Below are 24,099 nucleotides of genomic sequence, written 5' to 3' on the forward strand. Positions count from 1 at the left end.
GTTCAGGTTTTACTCTTGTTTTCTCTTCTGATATTGTTTTTTAACTTCTGCCTGAGAGTGAGATCATACCATAATCATCCTTCTGTTTCTGAGTTATTTCACTTAACATGATTCTCTTTGTTTTTGTATGTAAGGAATATGGATATAAGGTGGGTGAAGATGGTAAAATGACTAGGAGTCCCTCCTGGAACTCCACTGGCTAAGGTTCATAGATGAAGAATGACAAAATTTGCATCAAGTTTTAGGGATGGCAAGTGTTTATTGAAGTAAGTACAGATATAGAAAGAGGAGAGATACATGAACAGGGTGAGAGAGGTCCAGGGTTTCCCAGTCCTCTCGTTTTTATAATGGACACACGGTTGGGGTAAATTACCATGAAAAGATGAAGTATTGCTGAAGAACATTGGTTTCTTGAACCCTCCACCTGACCCTTCTCTATCCCATAATAGTACAGCTCCAAAACGTTCTGAGGTCTGGTCCTTTCATGCTGTGTGATTAATGCATAAGGGAGGAAGGTATGGTGTATTGCTCCAACAGTTCCTCCACCTGCACCTGCTATTGCTATGACTATCATACTATCAAACTACCAGTTTCCTTCACTACTGTTCTGTGGCAAATGGGATTCCATCCCTTTAGTTATTTTCTTAGTTATTGGGTTATAGGAGTCATTTATTTCAGGATATTAACATTTGGGAATCCATGTGTAATTAGAGATTTGATGTGTCTATAAGAGTAGGTAACTTCAGGAAGTTCCTATGTCTTTATCCTGGACTGGAAACAATAGACATTAGCACTTGATAGGACTATAACTTTTTGTTGTTGTTGTTTATTTATTTATTGTTTTTTGATTTATTTTTTATTTAAGAAAGGATAAATTAACAAAACCATGGGATAGGAGGGGTACAACTCCACACAATTCCCACCACCCAATCTCCGTATCCATCCCTCCCCTATAGATTTCCCATTCTCTATCTCTCTGGGATCATGGACCCAGGGTCCCGGTGGGTTGCAGAAGGTGGAAGGTCTGGCTTCTGTAATTGCTTCCCCACTGAACATGGACGTTGACTGGTCGATCCATACTCCCAGTCTGCCTCTCTCTTTCCCTAGTAGGGTGGGTCTCAGGGGAAGCGGAGCTCCAGGACACATTGGTGGGGTCTTCAGTCCAGGGAAACCTAGCCGGCATCCTGATGGCATCTGGAACCTGGGGGCTGAAAAGAGAGTTAACATATGAAGCCAAACAAATTGTTGAGCAATCATGGACCCAAAGCTTGGAATAGTGGAGAGGAAGTGTTATGGGGGTACTCACTGCAAACTCTAGTGTACTTCTGCTTTCAGGTATATATTTTGCACTAGTTTATGGATACGTTTGAACATATGCTCTCTCTCACAGAACCTGGTGTATATCTAGGTTTTGGGACTTTGTTAGAAAGTGAACCACCTGGGATGGAATTAGAGACTACTATGTAAGGAAAGGTCTCACCCGAGTAATGAAGCTGAAGGGTTGTTATTCCACACCTGAAGTCTCTGGACACAGTATGAGCTGAAGCATGTTGAGGTGGCAATCGCTGAGTTGGTTAGGTTGCGATCAGCTGATGCAATATTATTGATATGGATTGGGAGAGGCATGTGGGAAAGTGGGCCTTATCCTAAGGTTCCAGGACTGGGGGAAATGTCGGCTCTATAGTGGAGATGTGAGGTTCCTGCTGCCTTAGGGTTCAAAAAGACAAATGGTAGTTATTGTTATCATCACATTATTTGGTAATTGGGTTAACTTTGAAAAGTCCTTTTGTTAGGGTTTGCTGTATAGTACCCAGTATTTTGTATATAGCTGTGCCACTGGTTGCTTCTGATCTACTTGGTCTAGGCTTTTGAGAGGGTCTGCATATCAAATACACAACCTATATATTAAAAAGACTCAGTCTGTGTTTCAAAAACTTTGAGACATACAATTAATTTTCCCCCTCTCATATTAATTAACTAGTGATTTATATGACTACACTTTACTAGGAGTATACATAAACACCATTCCCTCCACCAAAAGGAGAATCTATAGTTATCCAATTTACATAAACTTTGCATTTCTCTGATTCTGAACATTTTTTAAATATTTATTTATTTATTCCCTTGTTGTGGCCCATGTTTTTTATTGTTGCACTTATTATTGTTGTTATTGATGTCATTGTTGTTGAATAGGACAGAGAGAAATGGAGAGAGGAGGGGAAGACAGAGAGGAGGCGAGAAAGACACCTGCAGACCTGCTTTACTGCCTATGAAGCGACTCCCCTGCAGGTGGGGAGCCAGGGGTTCAAACTGGGATTCTTACACTAGTCCTTGTGCTTGGCACCACCTGCGCTTAACTCCCGATTCTAAACATTTTTATATACCTTTTTATTCTTTGAAGTGTTCTGTTCTTCCCATTTTTAATGAGGTTATTTAGGATATTTATTTATGTTACTGAGTTTTGTGAGCTCTCTAGATAACTTGCTTATAACATGTCTCACTCAAGTAGGTTAACTCTCTGTTTGGTGATGTTTCCTTTTGCTATGCAGAAGCTTTTCAGTTTGATATAGTCCTTATTAACCTTATTAACATTGGAATTATTTTAAATATTTTATTTATTTACTGGAAAGAGACACAAAAATTAAGAGGGAAGGAAGAGGTAGAGAGTGAGAGACAAAGAGGCAAAGAAAGACACCTGCACCACTGCCTCACCTCTTGTGAAGCATTCTCCCTGTGGATTGGCACTGTGGGTATGAACCCAACTCCTTGCACGCTGGAGCTTGTTTGCTCAAACAAGTGTTCTACTCCCTGGCTCTGATATTTTATTTTTTTTTTTGTTCTCCTTGCAGCTAGACTGGAGACTCCAACTTCTAAAACAAATAACATGTAATGCTTTCTTATAACGTATTTTATGATTTCTGGTCTACATATAAAGCCTTAATCTTTTTTGTGTTTACTTTTGTTCATGGTGACATGTGGTGGTGCTATTTCAATCGTTTTCATGTGATTTTTTTTTTTTTTTACTTATATGATTTTTTTAACTTATATAAAGAAATCAAACAAAAATACACTATGTATCTCTAATAGAACACCACATATAAGAAGGCAAAAAATGGAAATAACAAGGCAAAAAATGTATGCGGTTCTCTACTGGTATTTATTTCTTATTCTAATATATTTGAATTAGAGCAAGGGCACACCTTAAATTTTGGGCACTTTGTCTTAGTTATTTTAATATTTTTCGAGTAATATATACATTTTAAAATCATTTAAAAAGTATTTTAGACCTTAAAAAGCCACCCCATCAGCTGGGGCTCTAGTCTGGGAGTCCTGAGATTCCCAGACATGATGGGCCTAGACCTTGAATAGATCCCTCTCTCCACTGTTACAAGTCATTCCTATCAGGAATAACACAATAGACCCCTTTGTGGGCCCCCATAGGACCTTACCCTCAACTTGGATCAACAATGGTAGAGAATGTTCCATCCTCCAAAGGGAAACTGGACAATATACTCTATGCTACACCTGGGGAAGATGGGTCCTGATATTGGGGCAGCTTGGAATGTTCCTACTTATGACCACAGAATGTGAGCTCAGATCTACAGGGATGCAAAGGTCACATAGGCTCCTAAACTGAATATGGGCCCCCAAATCACATCAAATCAATGGGGTTTACAGTCAATAATATTTATACCCTTTTCCCATATTAGGGAGCTACTCTCTTCCCTGTCTGGATTGTTGTTAAAGTTTGCAACCAACAATATTTATATACCTTTCCCATATTTGGGAGCTACTCTCTTACCCTGATCCAGCTTTCTGATCCTTCTGCCAGCCATGACATCACCTCTCCAGACAATATTAGTATCCACCTGCATATTAGATTTCAGGCTCAGGCAAAAAAAAAAAAAAAACACTAGTATAGGCACAGGCCCTTTGGAATATAACTAAAATATATGCCTACTAGCTATCTACAAAATGGAGACACACACACCCCCCAACTCTTCATCTGCACTATTTCAACTTTTAGGTCCATGATTGGCCAACAATTTCTTTGACACTGTATGTTAACTCTATTTTCAACCACTAGATTACAGATGCTAGCATGATGCCAACCAGATTCTCTAGACAGACAATCCCACCAATGTGTCCTGGAGCTCTGCTTCCCCAGAGCCCTTCCCCACTAGGGAAAGAGAGAGGCAGGCTGGGAGTATGGATGGACCTGTCAATGCCCATGTTCAGTGGGGAAGCAGTTAAAAAAGCCAGACCTTCAACCTTCTGTCTCCCACAAGTACTCCCAGAGGGTTAAAGAATAGGAAAGCTATCAGGGGAGGTTATGGGATACAGAATTCTGGTGGTGGGAATTGTGTGGAGTTGTACCCCTCTTATCCTATGGTTTAGTCAGTGTTTCCTTTTTTATAAATAAAAAATTTAAAAGAGAAAATTAGTGACTATTTATCATGCCTTAGAAACCATGAATTCATTTTTAATTCAGTTCACATTAAGATTTTATTATAAAAATATTACAGAAATAAAATATTAGTTACCAAGGTAGTCATTATGCACTTTTATATTAAAAACATTAGGAAAAAAGGTAACTGTGTTCCTATTTTGTAAACCATTAGTGGAAGCATTATCCCCATGTTTGCAGATGATAATGGAGTCACCTTGTGCTTGCTTTTTTTTTTCCTTAACACTTGGAATTTTTTATTACCTGTAGTTTACAGTATGGTGTTTCTCATGAAAATCACAATCATGTTGTTAATGAAAAAGATAAGAAAAAGATGGTTAGAGATTTCTTTCCTTTCTCTAGTCATCTTGGTTGGTGTTTTTGGAAAGACTTTTTCCTATTTCACCTAAAATATATTTATATTTAGTGAGTGACTAATATTTTCATGTTACACATTATAAATCGCATTGGCTGATATAGGTATAATGTATGTACCAGCCTTCCCCATTACCTATCAGAAGGGCACTTTGCACATATTCAAGAGGGAAAAGCCTGCTTCTGAGTTCCATACTCTGTAATTTCTCCAGACATAAAAAAAAAAAACACCATCATAGTACTACCTCTAGCCTCTGATTTTTAGTTGTTTATTTTTAATTTTATTTATAAAAAGGAAACATTGACAAAATCATAGGACAAGAGTGGTACAACTTCTCACAATTCCCACCATCAGAACTCTGTATCCCATCCCCTCCCTTGATAGCTTTACTATTCTTTAACCTCTGGGAGTATGGACCCAAGGTCATTGTAGGATGCAGAAGGTGGAAGGTCTAGCTTCTGTAATTGCTTCCCTGCTGAACATGGGCATTGACAGGCCGATCCATGCTCCCAACCTGTCTCTTTCTTTCCCTAGTGGGGAAGGACTCTGGGGAAATAGGGCTCCAGGACACATTGGTGGGATTGGCTGTACAGGAAAGTCTGGTGCTCATCCTGCTAGCATCTGGAACCTGAATAATGAGGGTGAAGGGTTGACATTCCACACCTGATGTCTCTGGACACAGTCTGAAGTGAAGTATGCTGAGGTGCTACTCATTACATTGATTAGGTTGGGATTGGAGGATGCAATGTCATTTGGTATGACTTGAGAGAAGCATGCAAGGAAGTGAGCTCCACTCCAGAGGTTCCAGGACTGGGGGAATATAGGCTCTATAGAGGAACTGGGAGATTCCTGCTGTCTTAGGGTTTAAGAAGACAATAGATTGTTATTGCTATAATCACATTGTTTGGCAATTGGGTTAACTTTGAAGAATCTTTTTTTTTTTTTTAGGATTTGCTGTATCATACACACCATCACCATATTTTATGTCCTTTGACATTATTTGTATATAGCTATACCACCAGTTGCTTCTGTTCTTCCTGGACTAAGCTTTTAAGAGGGTCAACATATCAAAGACTCAGCCTATGTATTAAAAGGACTCAGTGCTTTAAAAATTTTGAGACATTCAATCAATTTTCCCCGCTCATATTACTTAACTAGTGATTTATATGACTACAGATTAATAGGAGTGTACATAAACACCATTCCCACCACCAAAAGACTATGTTCCATCCCCTCTGCCCCATCCCCACCCCATGAAGCTGAACATCCCACCCTCACCCTCAACCCAGGGTTTTTACTATGATGACCTACTCCACACCTTGTGTTTTCCTTTGCATTGTGTGGAATTGTCAAATATGATTATTTTTTATCTATGAAATGCGCTACCACCTGGCCCACCTCCACCACAGTGAAGGAACCATTGATGTCATGCTATCATTCTCTCTTTGTCTTCATATCTGAAAAAGTTAGCCTTGCTGGAGTGGTGAAACCCCAGTGATCACCAAAAAAAAAAAAAGTATACTGTATCATTTAGTAACTGTTTCTTCATGAATTTAAAAAAAAAAGTATTGAACTATGAATAAAAATAAACAAAGGCTAGTAAGTGGAGTCATAGGCAGTGGTAATTGTAATTTACATATCTTCTGTAACTACCCAACACACTAACACTTATTTCTTTTAATTAAACATGGTAGAATACAAGGTTGGGTAATCTGCCTCATAATGCTCATAAGCTTGGTAGCAATAAACTTTGCTAAATACTAAGTTTGAGAAAATGTTGTGCAGGCAGATGGTGACTATGAGCCTCAAGTCTCTCCCAGAGCTGCAAACAGTACCATCTGCTGCTCTCCTGATTTCTTCTTTGTTCATTGGTATCAAATTTAATGGGGAATCATACTTCACATTCTAATCTCATATCCTGGCCACAATGGTGGAAGCTTTGTCTCCTTCAATGTAAATGTGTTCAAGTTAAAAAAGGGAGTTTGTTCTTCCTTAAAATACTCAGAGATTTTAGTCTTCAATTCATGAAGAGAAGAAAAATTCACTCATAACAAAATAAGGCATCACATCAAATATATGAATAATATCTTCCCATACACTGAATATCAGACAACAAAGAATGGATCTTTAAAGGATGGAAAACATATAAGATTTAAAAAAAATGTTTTCCTAAACTATTGCATTGATAGAAAGCCTACAAGAAGTATGGCCTATCTCTTGAACTAATGGTAGAAACATGAAAGTCTGGGAAAATAAGGAAAGCAGAGACCATAAGAAAGTGCTAAAGGAGTGTTCCGGGAGGTGGCGCAGTGGATAAAGCATCAGACTCTCAAGCATGAGGTCATGAGTTCAATCCCTGGCAACACATGTACCAGAGTGATGCCTGGCTCTTTCTCTCTCCTCCTGTTTCTCATTAATAAATAAATAAAAATCTTAAAAAAAGAAAAATAAAGTGCTAAAGGAAAGAGAAATAGCGAGAGTTTACCACTAAGTGAGTGCAAAATAGTCTCCTCAAGTATTTAATACAGTTCCATTTTTGCTAATACTATGTGAATAATCTAGAGATCTAGAAGTCATCCCAATAAACAATACAATAGTAGTCTTTTCAAGCAAGCATGAAGTACATACTATGTTACAAGACACATCTAAACACATTTAAGAGAAAAAATAATGCAAATAAATTCTAAAGTAGCAACAAAAATAAATAAGAATACAGGAGGCAGAACTCTTGAAAATTCACAAATATATGGAAAATAAAATAATTCTTAGTGATCTGTGACTCATACAAAAGAAGAAAAATTGAAAATATCCTGATTGAAATTTAGAAAAAGATCAGAAAGTGTGTGATGCGGCTAAAATGGTGATTACAAACATATAACTTTGTCTTTAACAGAAAAGCAAGAATACTTTTAGATAAATAATATAAATTAGCATATTAATAAATAATAAAATGAAGACTAGAATAAACACAAAGTAAGCGAAAGAAAAAAACAAACTATAGAAGTCATCAGTAAGTTAAAAACAAGAAACTTTTAAAACTGTACATCAAAATCAAGAAGGAAAGAGACCACACTAGTGAAAGCCCTACAAATTGATTTTAAAAAGTATAAAATTGTTATTATGTGCAATTTGTCATCTTATTAAACTTAAAAGATTCCCAAAAAAAGGAAAAAAATTCCTAGACCAACATAAATATCAACTTTTTTTTGGAAATATACAAACTATGTTAGATACATTTTGTTAGTACACAAGACTATTTTGACAGTTGGTATAGTTAATATAGCTTTTGCTTAAAATTACATAATGTAGGATGACTCAAGTAATAGTTTCATTATGTAGAATGTGGACTTCCAAAGTCACAAAACACAATGAACTCTCTGATTTTGTTCAGATGTTAAAATCCTGTTTCTATGATGGTGCTTAATTAAGTCCAGCATATGTGAATAAGTGAAAAAATAATTTAAATTTATTTTCAAGCTCATTCATTTCTTGGAATTACTTAACTCTGTCTGGAAATATGTTTCTATGACATTTCCATTTTGAACTTTCACAGTTTGTTGTTATCCTAACACTGTGATTTTTTTTTCTCCACAAGAGTAAACATATTTAATTGATGCAAAAATATCAAGTAGCATTCAGTTCCATCTTTTCCTAAAATTGCTTCCACAGTAGAAACTTTACAAAAAACAAAAACAAACAAACAAACAAAAATGCCTGCAGCACTGCTTCATCACTTCTGAAGTTTCCCTATGCAGATGGAGACTGGGTGCTTGAACCTTGGTCCTTGAGCATGGAATTATGTGTAATCTACCGGGTGCACCACCACCAGCTCCTATAATTTCACTGTTGAAAGGGGCTAAAACTGATATTAGATTAGATATTAACTTTTGGTGGAACTTGCGTAACAGACTCCTTTTATGTTTGTTTGAAATAATGTAATAATTTGAAAAGGCAGTGTCTTCATACCTCATCTATCTACACAACTCAGAACAACTAGTTTCTCTCTCACTTCCTCTTTTTAAAAATTTTTTATTATCTTTATTTATTGGATAGAAACAGCCAGAATTTGAGAGGGAAGGGGGTGGTAGAGAGGGAAAGAGACAGAGAGACACCTGCAACACTGCTTCACCACTTACAAAGCTTTCCCCCTACAGGTGGGGACCAGGGGCTCAGACCTGGGTCCTTGGTCATTGTAATACATTCAATCAACCAGGTGTGCCACCACCTGGACCCTCTCTCACTTCCTCTTTATGCCTTCCCCATTCTCAGTTTTTCTCTGTCTCTATGAAAGAGAAAGAAGGAGAGAGAGAGAGAGAGAGAGAGAAAGAAACAAAGAAAGGAAGAAAGAAAGATGTTCACCTTTGGAAGCAATGGATTCCTTCTGTAAGCATTTGGACCCTATAATAATTCTGGTGGCAAGAAAAAGAAAAAAAAATTGAAGTACAATTTTAAACTAATCAATCTAGAGTTTTCAAAGCAGTCCAGATTAGGTAATCCGTATAATATAAAAAACATCTTCCTTCTCTGAGAAATAGTAAATTTGCCTAAAATACTGTTTTTTTATTTTTATTTCCTAATAACTGTATTCACCCCTTTTTTGACTGACAAAAACCTTTCCATTTTATATAGCTCCTGGTAGTTGTTCTACTTGCTAGATGGGATTCTGCTTTCTATATAAATCTTTTAGTAAAGTTACTAGCTCTCTAGACTCAGAGATTTAACATTTAGCACATTAAACCAAGAGTTTTCAAATGGGTGATAATATTGCACCCAAATGGGAAGAAACTTGGCTTGTAGAGGGGAGAAAATCATTTTTGCATAAAATAGTGAAACACGTAGTTAATAAACATATGTATACTGTATTCATGGCATAAAATTCACATTTATAAGCAATCCATAGAAGTCTAAAGAAGCTATTCAAGGGCACAACATGAAAAGAATTAAGGAGAGGAATTACTGGGTAGTATAGAATGTCCATGTCTAGACTAGTGAGTTCTCCAGAATGCTCTTCACTGAGGTTGGACCAGCTTACCAATAATATAAATCGTTGATCTATGTTTGCTTTTGTTTTCCTTGCAGTTAGATTTAAATCAGTAAAGTTGTTACAAAAGTTATGATGAGTATAAAGAGTGTTCAACCTATGTTTTCATCTATTTGATGGTTTTTAGCGTAACTTCTATATCTTTGATTCATGTGGAGTTAACTTTTATATTTGATAACCTTTGGTGGTCTGCTTTCATTGTTCTGTATGTTTTAACCCAATTTCCCAACACCAGGTTTTGAATAGGCTCCCCTTTATTTATCTAATGTTTTGGGTGCATTTGTCCAAAATTAGTTGATGATAGGTATAGAGGCTGACTTCTGGTCTCTCAATTCTATTGCACTGACTCTATTTTGGTTCCAGTAGCAGGCTGTTTTGATTATAGTGACTCTGTAGTATGTTTTGAGGTCAGAAAGCATAATGCCTCTATTATAGTTCTTTTGTCTCAAGATTACTATGGCTGTCCTGAGTATTTTCTGCCTCCAGATGATCTTTTGTATGTTTTTTTTTTTCCTGCTCTCATGAAATTTGATGGCTCGTTGATGGGGATTACATTAAACTCATATATGGTTCTCTGTAGAATAGTCATTTTGACAATGCCAATTTTTCCAATCCATGAGTATGTGAGTATGGGATCATTTCTTTGTATCTTTTTCTATTTATATTCCTCCACTAACCCCCCCTTTTTTTTTTGCCTTTGGGTTACCACTGGGATTCTTTGAATCCTCTGCTCCTAGTGGCCATTTTTCCCCACTTTATTGGGTAGAAAATAGAGACATTGAGAGAGAAGGAAGAAATAGATAGACACCTGCTTCGCCACTTATGGAATGTTCCCCCTGCAGTTAGGGAGCTGGGGGCTCGAACCTGGATATGTACTTAACTGGGAGCACCACTTCCCAGCCTCCTATTTTGAGAAGTGTCTCCTAGTTTTCAATATAAAGTTCTTTCACTTCCTTTGTTAAGTTTATCCCTAGATATCTGATTGTTTTTCTGCATTCCTTCTTGTTCAAGTCTGCTGTTTGCAAAGAAGAATGCTACTGACTTCTTTCTTCTTTATTTTATTTATTTATTTATTTATTTATTTATTTATTTATTTATTTATTTTGCAACATAGTGGTCAGAAGTAGAAGGCATCATGTTGAGTTAAACAATCTAAAAAAAGAAAGACCAGTACTGAATGATCTCACTTAATAGGTGGAACTTAAGAATAAAGGACTGGGGGACAAGGTGGTGGCACACCTGGTTAAGTGCACACATTACAATGCTCAAGGACTCAGATTCAAGTCCCTGGTTCCCACATGCAGAGAGGAAACTTCATGAGTAGTGGAGCAGAGCTGCAGGTGTCTCTCTATCTCTTCCCCTCTTTCTATATCCCCCCTCTCAATTTCTCTGTCCAATAATAAATACATATAAATATTTTTTTAAAAAGAAGAATAGGGAGTCGGGCTGTAGCACAACGGGTTAAGCGCAGGTGGCGCTAAGCTCAAGGACCAGCGTCAGGATCCCAGTTCGAGCCCCCGGCTCCCCACCTGCAGGCAGGTCCCTTCACAGGCGGTGAAGCAGGTCTGCAGGTGTCTGTCTTTCTCTCCCCCTCTCTGTCTTCCCCTCCTCTCTCCATTTCTCTCTGTCCTATCGAACAACAACGATATCAATAATAACTACAACAATAAAACAACAAGGGCAACAAAAGGGAATAAATAAATAAAATAAAATATAAAAAAAATTAAATCTTAAAAAAAAAGAAGAAGAAAGGACTGTATGGGTGTGAATATTGCACCAAGGTAAAGGACTCTGTGAATGGAGGAAAAGAGACAGGATAAAGAGTTGTTGGTGTCCTGGTGTGTCTTTTAAATATCAATCAAGGGGAAATGAATAGCTGTGCCTATGTGTTAAAGACTACTGTAAACCACTAACCCACCAGTAAAGATTTTAAAAATATACTCTGTATAAAGAACCATTTTAAGATTTAGGATCATTTAAATAGCATCTCTTTTCAAGTTCAAAAACATTATGTAAGCTGTTTTCTGAATTAGAGAGCTGCAAAAAATATTTATGTTTCCTGTCACTAAAAGGAATTTTTAACATAGTTCTTTTTTGCATTCTCACTTGACCAAAAATAGGTTTCCTTTTAAAAGACGAAATTTGTCACTGGCTCATTCTTCCATGGAAACAGCTGTTCATTGCATATTTGAATATTTGCTTAAGAAATACAAAATTATTAACATTCTAATTCTCTAATCCTTTAAGGAAAGTCTCTTTTGATTATTCACAGCTAGGGCACATCCTTTAGCTTCATAGAAAAGTTTTCCTTTTTTTTCAGGGGATTTTATCTGAATAAATTGAATTTCTGATTGATAGATACATACCATCTACAAAGCAATTACTTGCTTCAAAATAGAAGTAGAAAGTCAATTTTTAATATAAATATGGTTACATGATGTTTCTACTATAAAAATTTTCACTGCACTTACTTTATTAAAATAAATCTTATAGAATTGTATATGCTATACCAGATGCCTTGTTTTTTTAAAATATGGATCAAGGTTGTTTATGGGTAGCAGAAGGTAGGAGTTCTGGCTTCTGTAGCTGCTTCTCCACTGATCATGGGCCTTGACAGGTCAATCAATACCCCCAGCCTGTCTTTATCTTTCCCTAATGGACCAGAGCACTGGAGATTCGAGGGTCCAGGACACATTGGTGAGATCATCTGCCCAGAGAAGTCGAGGTGGAGTCATGGTATAGCATCTGCAGCCTGGTGTCTGGAAGGTGGCATGACCTAAGTTGAGACAAGATGGTTAATGAACAGGAACCAGAAAGTAGGATCAGAGCAGATGAGATTAGGAATGTTAGGGTAGAAGAAAGCTAGGGAAACCATTTTAGGCATGTTCCTGGGAGCATACAACTATAATAGTTTTGCTTGAGTTTGGTCACTAATCTGAGGTTGGATGAGAATGTAGTCTGAGAGAATAGTGTCAGAGTGGAGCACCAGATTTGAAGAGTTTCGAGGTTGACTTCTCAGGCTGGTATTTCCAGGTTAGGGGTGGAAGCACTAGTAGCGATTTGGTTAAAGTTCACAAGGTTGGTATGGCAGTAAGGAATCATTGAAAAGGAATTTCAGAAAATATGGGCATATCCTAGAGGTACCAGGACTAGGAAAAGTGCAGGTCTTAAAGAGGATACAAGGAGTTTCTTATAGTCTTAGAGAAAGTTAAAATATCAATAATTAATTATTATAGCCAGGTTAGTTGGGGGGCTAAGTATCTGTGTTAGTATACTTAACTTCACTATGATCTGAATGCTTCTAGTGGTATCTGAACCTTCTTGTATTTTAAATACTTACAAGGTCAAAAGGTCTTGACCTATCTGCCCTAAAGCTGTAATTGATTTAGATGTTTGCAGAGTTTTATTTTCCAATACATTTTTAGAGATCCATAAACAGTTAATCCCCTTATCAGAGTATGATTATTTTGAAAATCTAAGATAAATATTAGCAAGAGCTAATATTTGTGCTTAGGGCTATAGTCTAGGCAGTTGGGGAACCTGAGATACTAAACCTATTTTCCCCTCCCACATGTGGTATTGCTATTGATAGGACTAAATATTGATAAGACTGCAGTTTCACATCTTCCCCGCCATCGAAAGTCTGTCCCCTCCCCCACCCCCCTAGGTAACCACAGTAATTTTCCCATTTTAAATATGGGTTTTGTTGTGTCTGGTTGTTTATTTTATGTGTGTTCAGTTCTCTAAATTCCACATATGAGTGAGACCATCCTATAGTTTTATTTTACCTACTTGCTTATTTCACTAAGCATAATGTTCTCAAGTTTCATCCACTTTATCCCAAAGGATGTAAAATCATATTTTTTATTGCTGAATAACATTCCATTGACTATATGTCCCATAACTATTTTTACCAGTCGTCTGTGGAGAGACATTTTGGTTGCTTCCAGATTTTTGCTATTGCAGATAATATGGCTATGAACATGGGGGTGCATATATCCCTTCAAATTAGGATATTACCTTTTTTGGATAAATGCTTAGGAGTAGGATTGCTGAGTTGTAAGGTATTTGCTTAAGGATTCTCCATAATGGTTGTACCATATTGCATTCCCACCAGCAGTGTATTAGAGTTTCTTTCTCTCCACATCTTTTCCAACATTTATCTTCTCCTGTTTATTGAGGAAGGCCATACTTAACAGGTGTGAGGTGGTATCTCAGTGTGATTTTAATTTGGATTTCTCTAGTGATGAGTGAATTAGAGCATGTCTGCATATGTCTTTGGGCCATGCGTACCTTTTATTTGCAGAACTCTCTATGCATGTCCTCTGCCCACTTTTTTATTGGGTTATTCTTTTTCTTTTTGTTGAGCTGAATGAATTCTATATAGATGATTGATATCAAGTGTCTATCAGAAGTATGATGTGCAAATATGTTCTCCCATTTGCTGAGTTTCCTGTTTATTTATGGAGTTTTCTTTCGATGTATGGAAGCTTTTTAATTTGATATAGTCCCTCTTGTTCAATCTTGCTTTTGTTTCCTTTGCCCATGGGGAGAAGTCTCCAAATATGTCTTTAGTGTTAATGTCATGAAATGTTTCACCGTTATATTCTCCTATGTATTTTATACTTTCAGGTCTGATATCCAAATCTTTGATCCATTTTGAGTTAATTCTGGTGTATGGTGTTAATTGGTGGTCTAGTTTCGTTTTTCTACACTTGACTGTCCAGTTCTGCCAAGACCATTTGTTAAAGAGACTTTTTTCCTTAATGGGAAGATTTGACCCCTTTGTCATATATGAGGTATCCATATATGTATGGATTGAGTTCTGGGCTCTCTATCCTATTCCATTGGTCCATATGACTATTTTTGTTCCAGCACCACACTGTTTTGATTATTACTGCTTTGTAAGTCAGATATTGTGATGCCTCCATTATTCTTCTTTTTCCTTAGGAGTGTTTTTGTTATTTGTGTTATTTTTTTAGAATTCCACACAAATTTTTGAATAGCCTGTTCAATTTCCTTGAAATATATCATTGGGATTTTAATAGAGATTGCATTGAATTTATAGATTGCTTTTGGAAAAATTGCTATTTTAATGCTATTTATTCTCCAAATCCATGAACAGGGGGTATTCTTCCATTTCTTTGTGTCATCCTCTATTTCTTTTAACAGTTTCTTATCGTTTTCCTTAAAAAGATCCTTTAATCCTTTCTTAGATTTATTTGTAGATATTTGATGTTCTTGGGTTCAATTGTGAATGGTATTGCTTCCTTCAGTTTCATTTCTTCTGACCTATCTTTTGCATAAAGAAATGCCATGGATTTATGGGTACTGATTTTGTAGCCTGCTACTTTACTGAATTTATTGATGATTTCCACTAGTTTCTTGGCAGAGTTTCTGGGGTCTTCCAGGTATATCAACATATCATCTGTGAATAATGAGAGTTTAACTTCATCCTTTCCAATTTGTATGTATTCCTTTGATATCTCTTTCTTGTCTGATTGCTTCGGCAAGGATTTCTAGGACTATGTTGAATAAAAATGGTGAGAGTGCGCACCCTTGTCTAGTTCCTGATTTTAGGGGAAAAGCTTTCACTTTTTCCCCACTGACTATGACGTTAGCCATGGGTTTATTATATATAGCCTTTATTATGTTAAGGAATTTTCCTTCTACTCCCAGTTTCTCTAGGGCTTTTATCATAAATGGGTGTTGTACCTTGTTGAATGCTTTTTTTGCATCGATTGTTAGAATCATGATTTTTTATCTTACCTTTTGTTGATATAATGATTATGTTTATTGACTTACGGATATTGAACCATCTCTGTTTCCCAGGGATGAAGCCCACTTAATCTTGGTGGATGTATCTCTTAATATATTGTTGTATTCAGTTAGCCAAGGTTTTGTTGAGGATCTTTGCATGAATATTCATCAGGGATATAGGTCTGTGTTTTTCTTTTTTGGTGGGGTCCTTTCCTGCTTTGGGGATCAGGGTGATGTTAGCCTCATAGAATGTGTTTGGGAGTGTTCCCTCTTCTCTTTTCTGGAAGAGTTTGAGGAGGATGGCTGTTAGTTCTTCTTTGAATGTTTTATAAAATTCATTAGTATGGCCATCAGAACCCGGGCTTTTGTTCTTGGGTAGGCTTTTGATTACTATTTCAATTTCTTTACTAGTAATTGGCCTGTCAAGTTTATCTTCTTCCTCTTGTGTCAAGGTTGGTAGTGGGTATGACTCTAGGAATATGTCCATTTCTTCTAAGTTGTCAAATTTGGTTCCATACAGGTGTCCATAATATTCTTGCTCAATCTTCTGAATCTCTACCTTGTCTGTTGTAATGTCTCTTCTTTCATTTTTGAGTGGTTTTACTATAGCATTCTTTCTTTTTCTCTTGGTAAGTATAGATAGGGGCTTATCTATTTTATTTATCCTTTCAAAGAACCAACACTTATTTTCATTAATCTTCCTAATGGTCTTCTTGTTTTCTATTTTGTTGATTTCTGCCCTTATTTTGACTATTTCCTGTCTCCTGCTGACTGTTGGTTCTTTTTTGTTGTTTCACTACTAGTTGATTGAGGTGGGTTGTTAGATGGTTTATTAGTGATTTCTCTTGTTTATTAATGTGGGTCTGTATTGCTATATAAACTTCCCTGTCAACACTCCTTTTGTTGCATTCCATAGGGTCTGGTAACTGGTTTCTTCATTTACATTGGTATCAACATAATTCTTTATTTCTTTTTTGACTTCTTCAATGGCCTATTTATTGTTCAGCAGCATATTGTTTAGTCTCCAGGCTTTGGGGAATTTCCTTTTCCTTTTTTGGTTGTTTTCTAGTTTCATGCCTTCATGGTCTGAGAAGACACATTTTATAATTTTAATATTTACTTATCTGTTTAGGCTATTTTTGTGGCCCAGCATATGATCAATCCTTGTAAATGTTCCATGTGTACTTGAGAAGAATGTGTATTCATTACTTTTGGGATGGAAAGTCCTCTATATAACTACTAGGTCCATTTCATTTTATGTTCGTTATTTATTGATTTTGTTTTTGTCCAGATGTTCTGTCTCTTGCTATGAGTGGTGTGTTGAAATCTCCTACTATTATTGTGTTGCTATCAATGCCTCTATTGAATTAAGTAAGTATTTTTTTATATATATTTGGGTGCTCCTAAGTTGGGAGCATATATATTAATGATGGATATATCTTCTTGTAGGATTGAACTTTTAACCATTATGTAATATCCTTTTCTATCTTTGCCTGAAAGTCTGTTTTATCAGAGAATAGGATAGCTGTACCTGCTCTTTTCTGTGAGTTATTAGCTTGGAACATCTTGCCCCAACCTCTTATATTCAGTTTCTGTTTTTCTTTTCTTTGGATGTGTGTTTCCTCAAGAAATATTGTGGATGGATCCTGTTCTTTAATCCATTTAGCTACTCTGAATCTTTTGACAGGTGAATTTAGACCGCTCACATTTAAGGTGATTATTGATATATGTGGTTTACTTATGTCCATTCTAATTTTTGTTTTAAGTTTATTTTAAATTGATGACTCTTTGCCCATTTGTTTCTATCTAACCTGTTGTGTGGATGAGTTTCTGTAGTGAATTCCTCACTAATTTTTCTCGTGTTCTCTGCAAATCTCTGTTCGCTGCTTTGTTTTATGGCTACCTTGTGTGTAATAACTAGCATTATGTATCTAGAAAAGTCTTTTTAAAGTTTATCTTGATTAACAAGCATTTATAAGCCTTCTTTGTCTTTTAATTAATTCCTTCCCATATTTGCTTGTTGTTCTTTCCTATTTTATTGTATTTTTGTTTCTAGGTTTCCTCCTTTCCTGTAAGACTCCATTCAGTATTTCTTAGAATTTGGGGTTTATTGTGGCAAATTCCTTTAATTTTTGAGTATTTGGTAATACTTTTATTTCTCCCTCATACTTGAAGGATAATTTTGCAGGATATAAAATCCATGACTGAAATTCCCTCACCTTTAGTGCCTTGAATATGTCGTTCAACTATCTCCTTTCCTCTAGGGTTTTTAAGTAAAAGTATAATAGGAGACTAATATTTTTCCCTTTATATATAATTTCTTTCCTTTCCTAGCAGCCCGAAAAATTTTCTCCTTGTCGTTGAGTTTTAATACTTTCACAATAGCGTGACTTGGTGTTGGTAGTTTTGGATTGTAAAGTTCTCATAAGATTTCTATAGTCTGTCTCTGATAGACTCTCTGTATCTGGAATTTCTTGGATTTCCTCTTCTCTGTTTGATGTAACATACTATTTAACTTTCTGCCTCTTTGCTTTCCCATGTATGATATTGGTTACGTTGGCCAGCAGGTGGTGCTGTTGTGGTCCTTGCTTTCCACTTATTTGAATCTGCCGAGGTGGTTGGAGCAAGGGATGTTTTGGGCTACCTTCTGGGCTCAGTTTTGACTCAGTCTGAGTTTAAGACAAACCCTGAGTCAAAGATTGAGAGTCTTTTCTTCAGGGGAGTCTGCTAACTGCGTTACTGTGGATTTTTTTCAGCTGTAGATTACGTGTCCATTTCGGTTTCTTGTTGTGTTTAATAATTGTATCTGGGAGAGCGAAAGTCTGACTGCAGCTAATCCATAAACCATGCCTCCTGGGAGTCCCCAGATTTTTTTTATATCACTTTTTAGTTTTTTTTTAAATATTTATTATTTATTTCCCCATTTGTAGCCCTTTTTATTTTTAATTGCTGTTGTTATTGATGTCATCATTGTCAGATAGGACAGAGAAAAATGGAGGAGGGGAAGACAGAGAGGGGGAGAGAAAGACACCTGCAGACCTGCCTATGAAGCAACTTCCCTGCAGGTGGGGAGCTGAGGCTTGAATCAGGATCCTTACTCCGGTCCTTGCGCTTTGTGCAATGGGTGCTTAACCCGCTGCGCTACCACCTGACTACCGGAGCACCAAAATTATTGTTACTTGTATGTTCTTATATATCCTCACAGCAACCAGAAGTGCTAGCATGGCCTGACTCCTGGAGCACCAAAACTATTGTTACTTGTATGTTCTTGTATATCCTCACAGCAACCAGAAGAGCTAGAATGGTTATCATCTCCATTTCAGATTATTCAAAAGAGTATGAATATTTGACTCAAAGACTAGTATTGTCAAACAAGAAGCCCTAAATTTGAACCCAGTCTTCATGGGTAAAAAAAAAAAAGTATATATATATATATGTGTGTGTGTGTGTGTGTGTGTATATATATATATACATATATATATATATATATATATATATATAGTATAGACCAAACTTGTTTGAATCACTATTACATAGCAAAAAACCAATCTAATAGTTATTAAGTTGATGTACCGCCTCATTACCCAAAGAAGTTAATTGTCTTAAGCAAAAGTAACAAAATTTTATTTACTAATAATCATAAATTGTAATACCATACTTTTTATTATATCAGTTCCACTGTAACCTCATAACATTCAAATTATGATGACAGGGAAGATGCGAAGATATATATTTTCCATTTTTAGAGCATTAAATCAATATCCAGATAAAATGAAATCTAATAAATTTAGAATTGGGATCTGTTATTAATTACATGGGTTTGAATAAGTATACATTTGGTGAAAGGGATAAAGTACTAAAGATGTTGTTTCTCATTGAGAAGTTAAGCTATTATTTTTTTCTTTCTTTCTTTCTTTTTTTTTTTTGCCAGAGCACTGTTCAGCTCTGGCTTATGGTGGTACGAGGGGATTGAACCTGGGACTGTGGAGCCTCAGGCATGAGCATCTGTTTGTATAACCATTATGCTATCTACCCTCTGCAAGCTATTATTTTTATTAATGATATTCATTGTACACCCCAATGGCATCTTTACTATGTACTATGAAATCCATTCAAAAATTGAAAGGTGAATTAGTCTGTAGTTTGTCAATAGATTAGTAAACACCAAATACATCCTAGTTCTGTATCCTCAAAATCCTATCTCTAACCCACCCTTGCCAGTACTTATTCTCCAGATTTTGGACAGTGGAGTAGCCGGTGCCTCCACATACACATCTGAGACCTTAGAGGAGTTCCTCTGTGAAGATTGGGGTGTCACCTTCATCAACTCCATGTGCTGCTGTTCTAGTGATTCTCACCCATAGTTATTGGGATATACCAGGCCAGGCATATACCCCTTATTCACTTTCTAGCAGAGGGGAAAATGAAAAGTAACACAGATATCATCACAGAAAAAAGTAACACTAGGAGATACTCTACAGAACAGGAATATTTGATTTTATTCTATCGATGAATTAAACATAATGTCCTGTCTCAAATTCATTCATTCATTCCTGCCCAGCTTATTGTGAGGTAACAGGGTTGTCTCTTCAGCCCACTTGGGAGTGAGGCCATCTGGTATTTGTCTTTCCCCTTCTGACTTACCACTATTAACATGATTCCTGTGAAACTTAGACTAACTATGATATATTGAATCAGATTCCAGAACTATAAAGGGGGCAGGAGGGAAATAAAAAGGCAAGTGTGGAAACCTAGTAGCCCTATGTTTGAGAGATCTCAGTTTGTCTATATGGTGTATAGAAACCCTTTACTGGGTGATAAAAAATACTGAACATGTGAAATGACTTTCTTGTAAACCATTACTTCCCACAACAAATTGATTTTGAAAGGAAAGTTTTAAAAAGAAGTAGTATAATTAGTAAATATTAATTTATCCCCTGGCTATAAAAAAGAGGAAATGTATTTTTAATTTTTTATTATCTTTATTTATTTATTGAATAGAGACAGCCAGGAATTGAGAGGGAAGGGGGTGGTAGAGATGGGAGAGAGACAGAGAGACACCCTCAACACTGCTTCACCACCTGCAAAGCTTTCCCCTGCAGGTGGGGACTAGGGGCTCAAACTTGCACATTGCAATATGTGCACTCAACTAGATGTGCCACCTCTGCCCTCTATGTGAGGAAATATTAATTTATCCCATAGCTATGTGTGAGAAAAATAGACAACCATTATTCTAAAAAACTACCAGATGTACTTTAATTGCAGGAATATCAAGTAGATCTCTTTGAATTCTGCATGTCCTTATTTAAATTACTTGACTAAGAATAAAAGACAGCAAGAGTGCACCACCCCAGGTTTACAGCAGGAAGAGCACAAACTTTCATTCATGAGATACCAAGTTCAATCCTGGCATTGATCTGGTCTCTCTCTTTTATTAATTGATGCATTTTAAAAGCTAACAGTAATGGCTCCACACAAATCTGTGTCAAGTATAACATTAATATTATTCACAACCTTTTCCATTTCACTGTGTATTTGCAGAAAGAATCCATTAAAAGAACACAAATATTGGAGAATGAGTGTGAATGGACAAAGGTAAATCACATAGGGTGTCATAAAGGCTAATGAAATTAAATATTGTGCAAATAAAAGTTCAGTTGAATTTGTAGAACAAATTTCTGGAGATGATGCATATACACTGTAAATTCACTTTTAACAGAAACAATAAAATTCCTATCAATTATATTAGATCTGATAAGAATCCTAGAGGGCATGATAGTAACCATCTTTTCGTCTTTATATACTTACCTCCAGTAGTTCTTAATTATTTCTCCCAGCACTGGCAAAAGAGCCTATACGAGAGAGTGCCTTCTATGCTATGTGCAGCTTCCATGTGGTGCTGAGGAAAGGTTCAGTGCTATAATGTCTCTTTCTGCTCTGTGTCTCTCCTATCTCTCGTCAGCACAGAGTCATGTCTCAACAACAAACCCCCCAAAAGTCCTTCCCATTTTTTTTCAGCTGAAGGGCAGGCAAAAAGATGTTACTTTAGAGTTAATGTTCATTCAAGGAAGTAAAACCCTTATGATTTATTATACAAATCTTGAATTATTTAAATATCAAAAAAGTATGAGGGTAAAAGCCAATGAGGGAAGAAGGAATCACTAACCAGTGACTCTGAGAAGCTCTATGACCCTGAAAAAAGGGGAAGTAGTAGAGGAATATATGAGAGAAATCTAGTCTACAGCAAAGTATCCTGTAACTTCTAATGTTCCATTGATCTGAAATGAGAACTGGAAACAGAAAAGAAAACCAAATACCAAGTAGAATTTGCAAACTCTTCTGTATCTGTCACCAAAGCTAACCAATATCATTGGCAGAGAGCAACTAGATTTGTAACTTCTTTCTACCAAATATGAGAAAAGGACCTTGCTTACCCAACTCTAACTCTAAAATTCAGAGAGAGCAAGTCTGTAAAACATAGTCTCAATTTTTATAAGTTGATTAAAAAAATAAACTCCATCAGTCATCTTCAATTGAAAATAATAATTCTAAAGATTTCTCAAAGGACAAGAGGTACAAAATTTTAACATATAAGAGTTACAGGGCTGGCAAAATGGATTACTTGCCTTTCCTTCTGTGCAGCCTAAGTTTGAGCCTGTCCTTCACTGCATCAGAGAATGATTCAATACTGTGGTGTCTTTTCCCGTGTCTGCCTCTGTCTCCTTCTATCTGGAAAATTATGTTCAGAGTTGTGCAGTCCTGGTGACCACAGCAATTTCTTGAAGGATGTATTTACTGTGCTAAACTTATGTAATATTTTCATTTAAAATGTGTATGTGTGTGTGTGTGTGTGTGTGTGTGTGAGAAAGACTGACAAATAGTGACTTGACAAACTATTGTGGACCTTGATATAACAATAATTTATTATATAATATTGATATAAATTTTATATTCACTTAATATTTCACATATATAAATATCATAAGAACTTTATTGATAGTTTTATATACTATTGGTACAAAATGTCTGACCAGGGACTTGAACCTGGGCCCTTGCATATTGTAACCTGTGTACATTCAGCCAGATGCACCACCACCCTGCCCCAACACATAGATTCTTTAGCATGGTTTTCAAAAATTTTGTAACTAGTTTTAGCTATATTTCCAGGTTTATCCTCACACCTTCACAGAGACACATTTTTCTTCATTATCTTAAAATATTTGTAGTTATCTGAACATTTCTCCATCTGACTAGAGCACTGGATTCTTGAGTATGAGTTCCAGTCTCATCACTGCATGTACCAGGTTCATACTTTGGCCCTCTCATATGAAATAAATCTGTGGCCCTCTCATATGAAACAAATCTGAAATAAATAAATAAATAAATAAATATAAAGTTTAGTTTCAAAATTCCACATGCTCTTTGTAATCAGTGGAGCCACAGAATTGGAATGAAGGGGAGGTGGCTAACTTTCCTAAAAGCTGGGTCCCCGCAAACCCCAGGTCTGGATATTGCTAGATGTGTTGATGAGGTTTGGTGTTGGTTAGGAACCGTCTTGCTCAGATATATGGTGCTGGCTGATGGAACTCCATATCATTCAGTTGACTTTTCCAGAGTCAGATCTCCACCCACTCAGTTTTCCAAGGAGACTTGCACTTGAGCCAGGCTGACACTCAGCTTGCTAGGCCCCTGGGGTGGAAGCCCTAAGTCAGGAACCCCTGTAAGAGGGAGGAGGGCCTTATTTTGGGTAGAGGTGGCTGGAAATTATCATTTTCTTTTCAAATATTTATTTTATTGAGGCTGAGGAGATATCTCAGTTGGGTTTGAGCATGGGACTAGTGTGCCTGAGGCTCCTGATTTAGCTCAGAGCCTCATGAACTCAAATGGTGCTTTGGTTTCTCTCACTTGTGGAAGTCTTTATATTAAATAAACATTTTTTCCTAATAGACTACTTCATTATGAAAGTATTTATTCTCTGCTTGGAAATGAATATTCTCTAAAATAAAATTGATAACTACATATGTACCTTAAAGTGAACTTAAGATAAACTTTCACCTTTTCGCTTCTAAATAGTTTGTGAATTTATATTAAATTGATAATCATATAATTCAGTATAGGTTTTTTTTTATTCAAGAAGAGGGTTCTATTCTTTTGTCTAGGAAGTTTAAAACATTTCTATTTAATGTAATCATTGCTATTAGGAATTAAAATCTGTCACTCTTATTTGACATCTATTTGCCCTACCTGTTCTTTGGTTCCTTTATTATCTTTTTACCTACTTATTTTGTATTAAAGGTTTTTATGCTTTCATTTAATCGATTTTATTAATGGTGATAAATTTATATTCAATATTTGTTTTATTATTAATAGAATATATGATTGTTATCATATTTAACTTGCAACTAATATTACAAATGTTTTATATCGGGGATAAACACTTTAAAACTGTGAACTTTTCTCTTTTCTAGCCAGTAT

The sequence above is a fragment of the Erinaceus europaeus genome, chromosome 10 (assembly GCF_950295315.1).
Source record: "Erinaceus europaeus chromosome 10, mEriEur2.1, whole genome shotgun sequence".
Lineage (NCBI taxonomy): Eukaryota > Metazoa > Chordata > Mammalia > Eulipotyphla > Erinaceidae > Erinaceus > Erinaceus europaeus.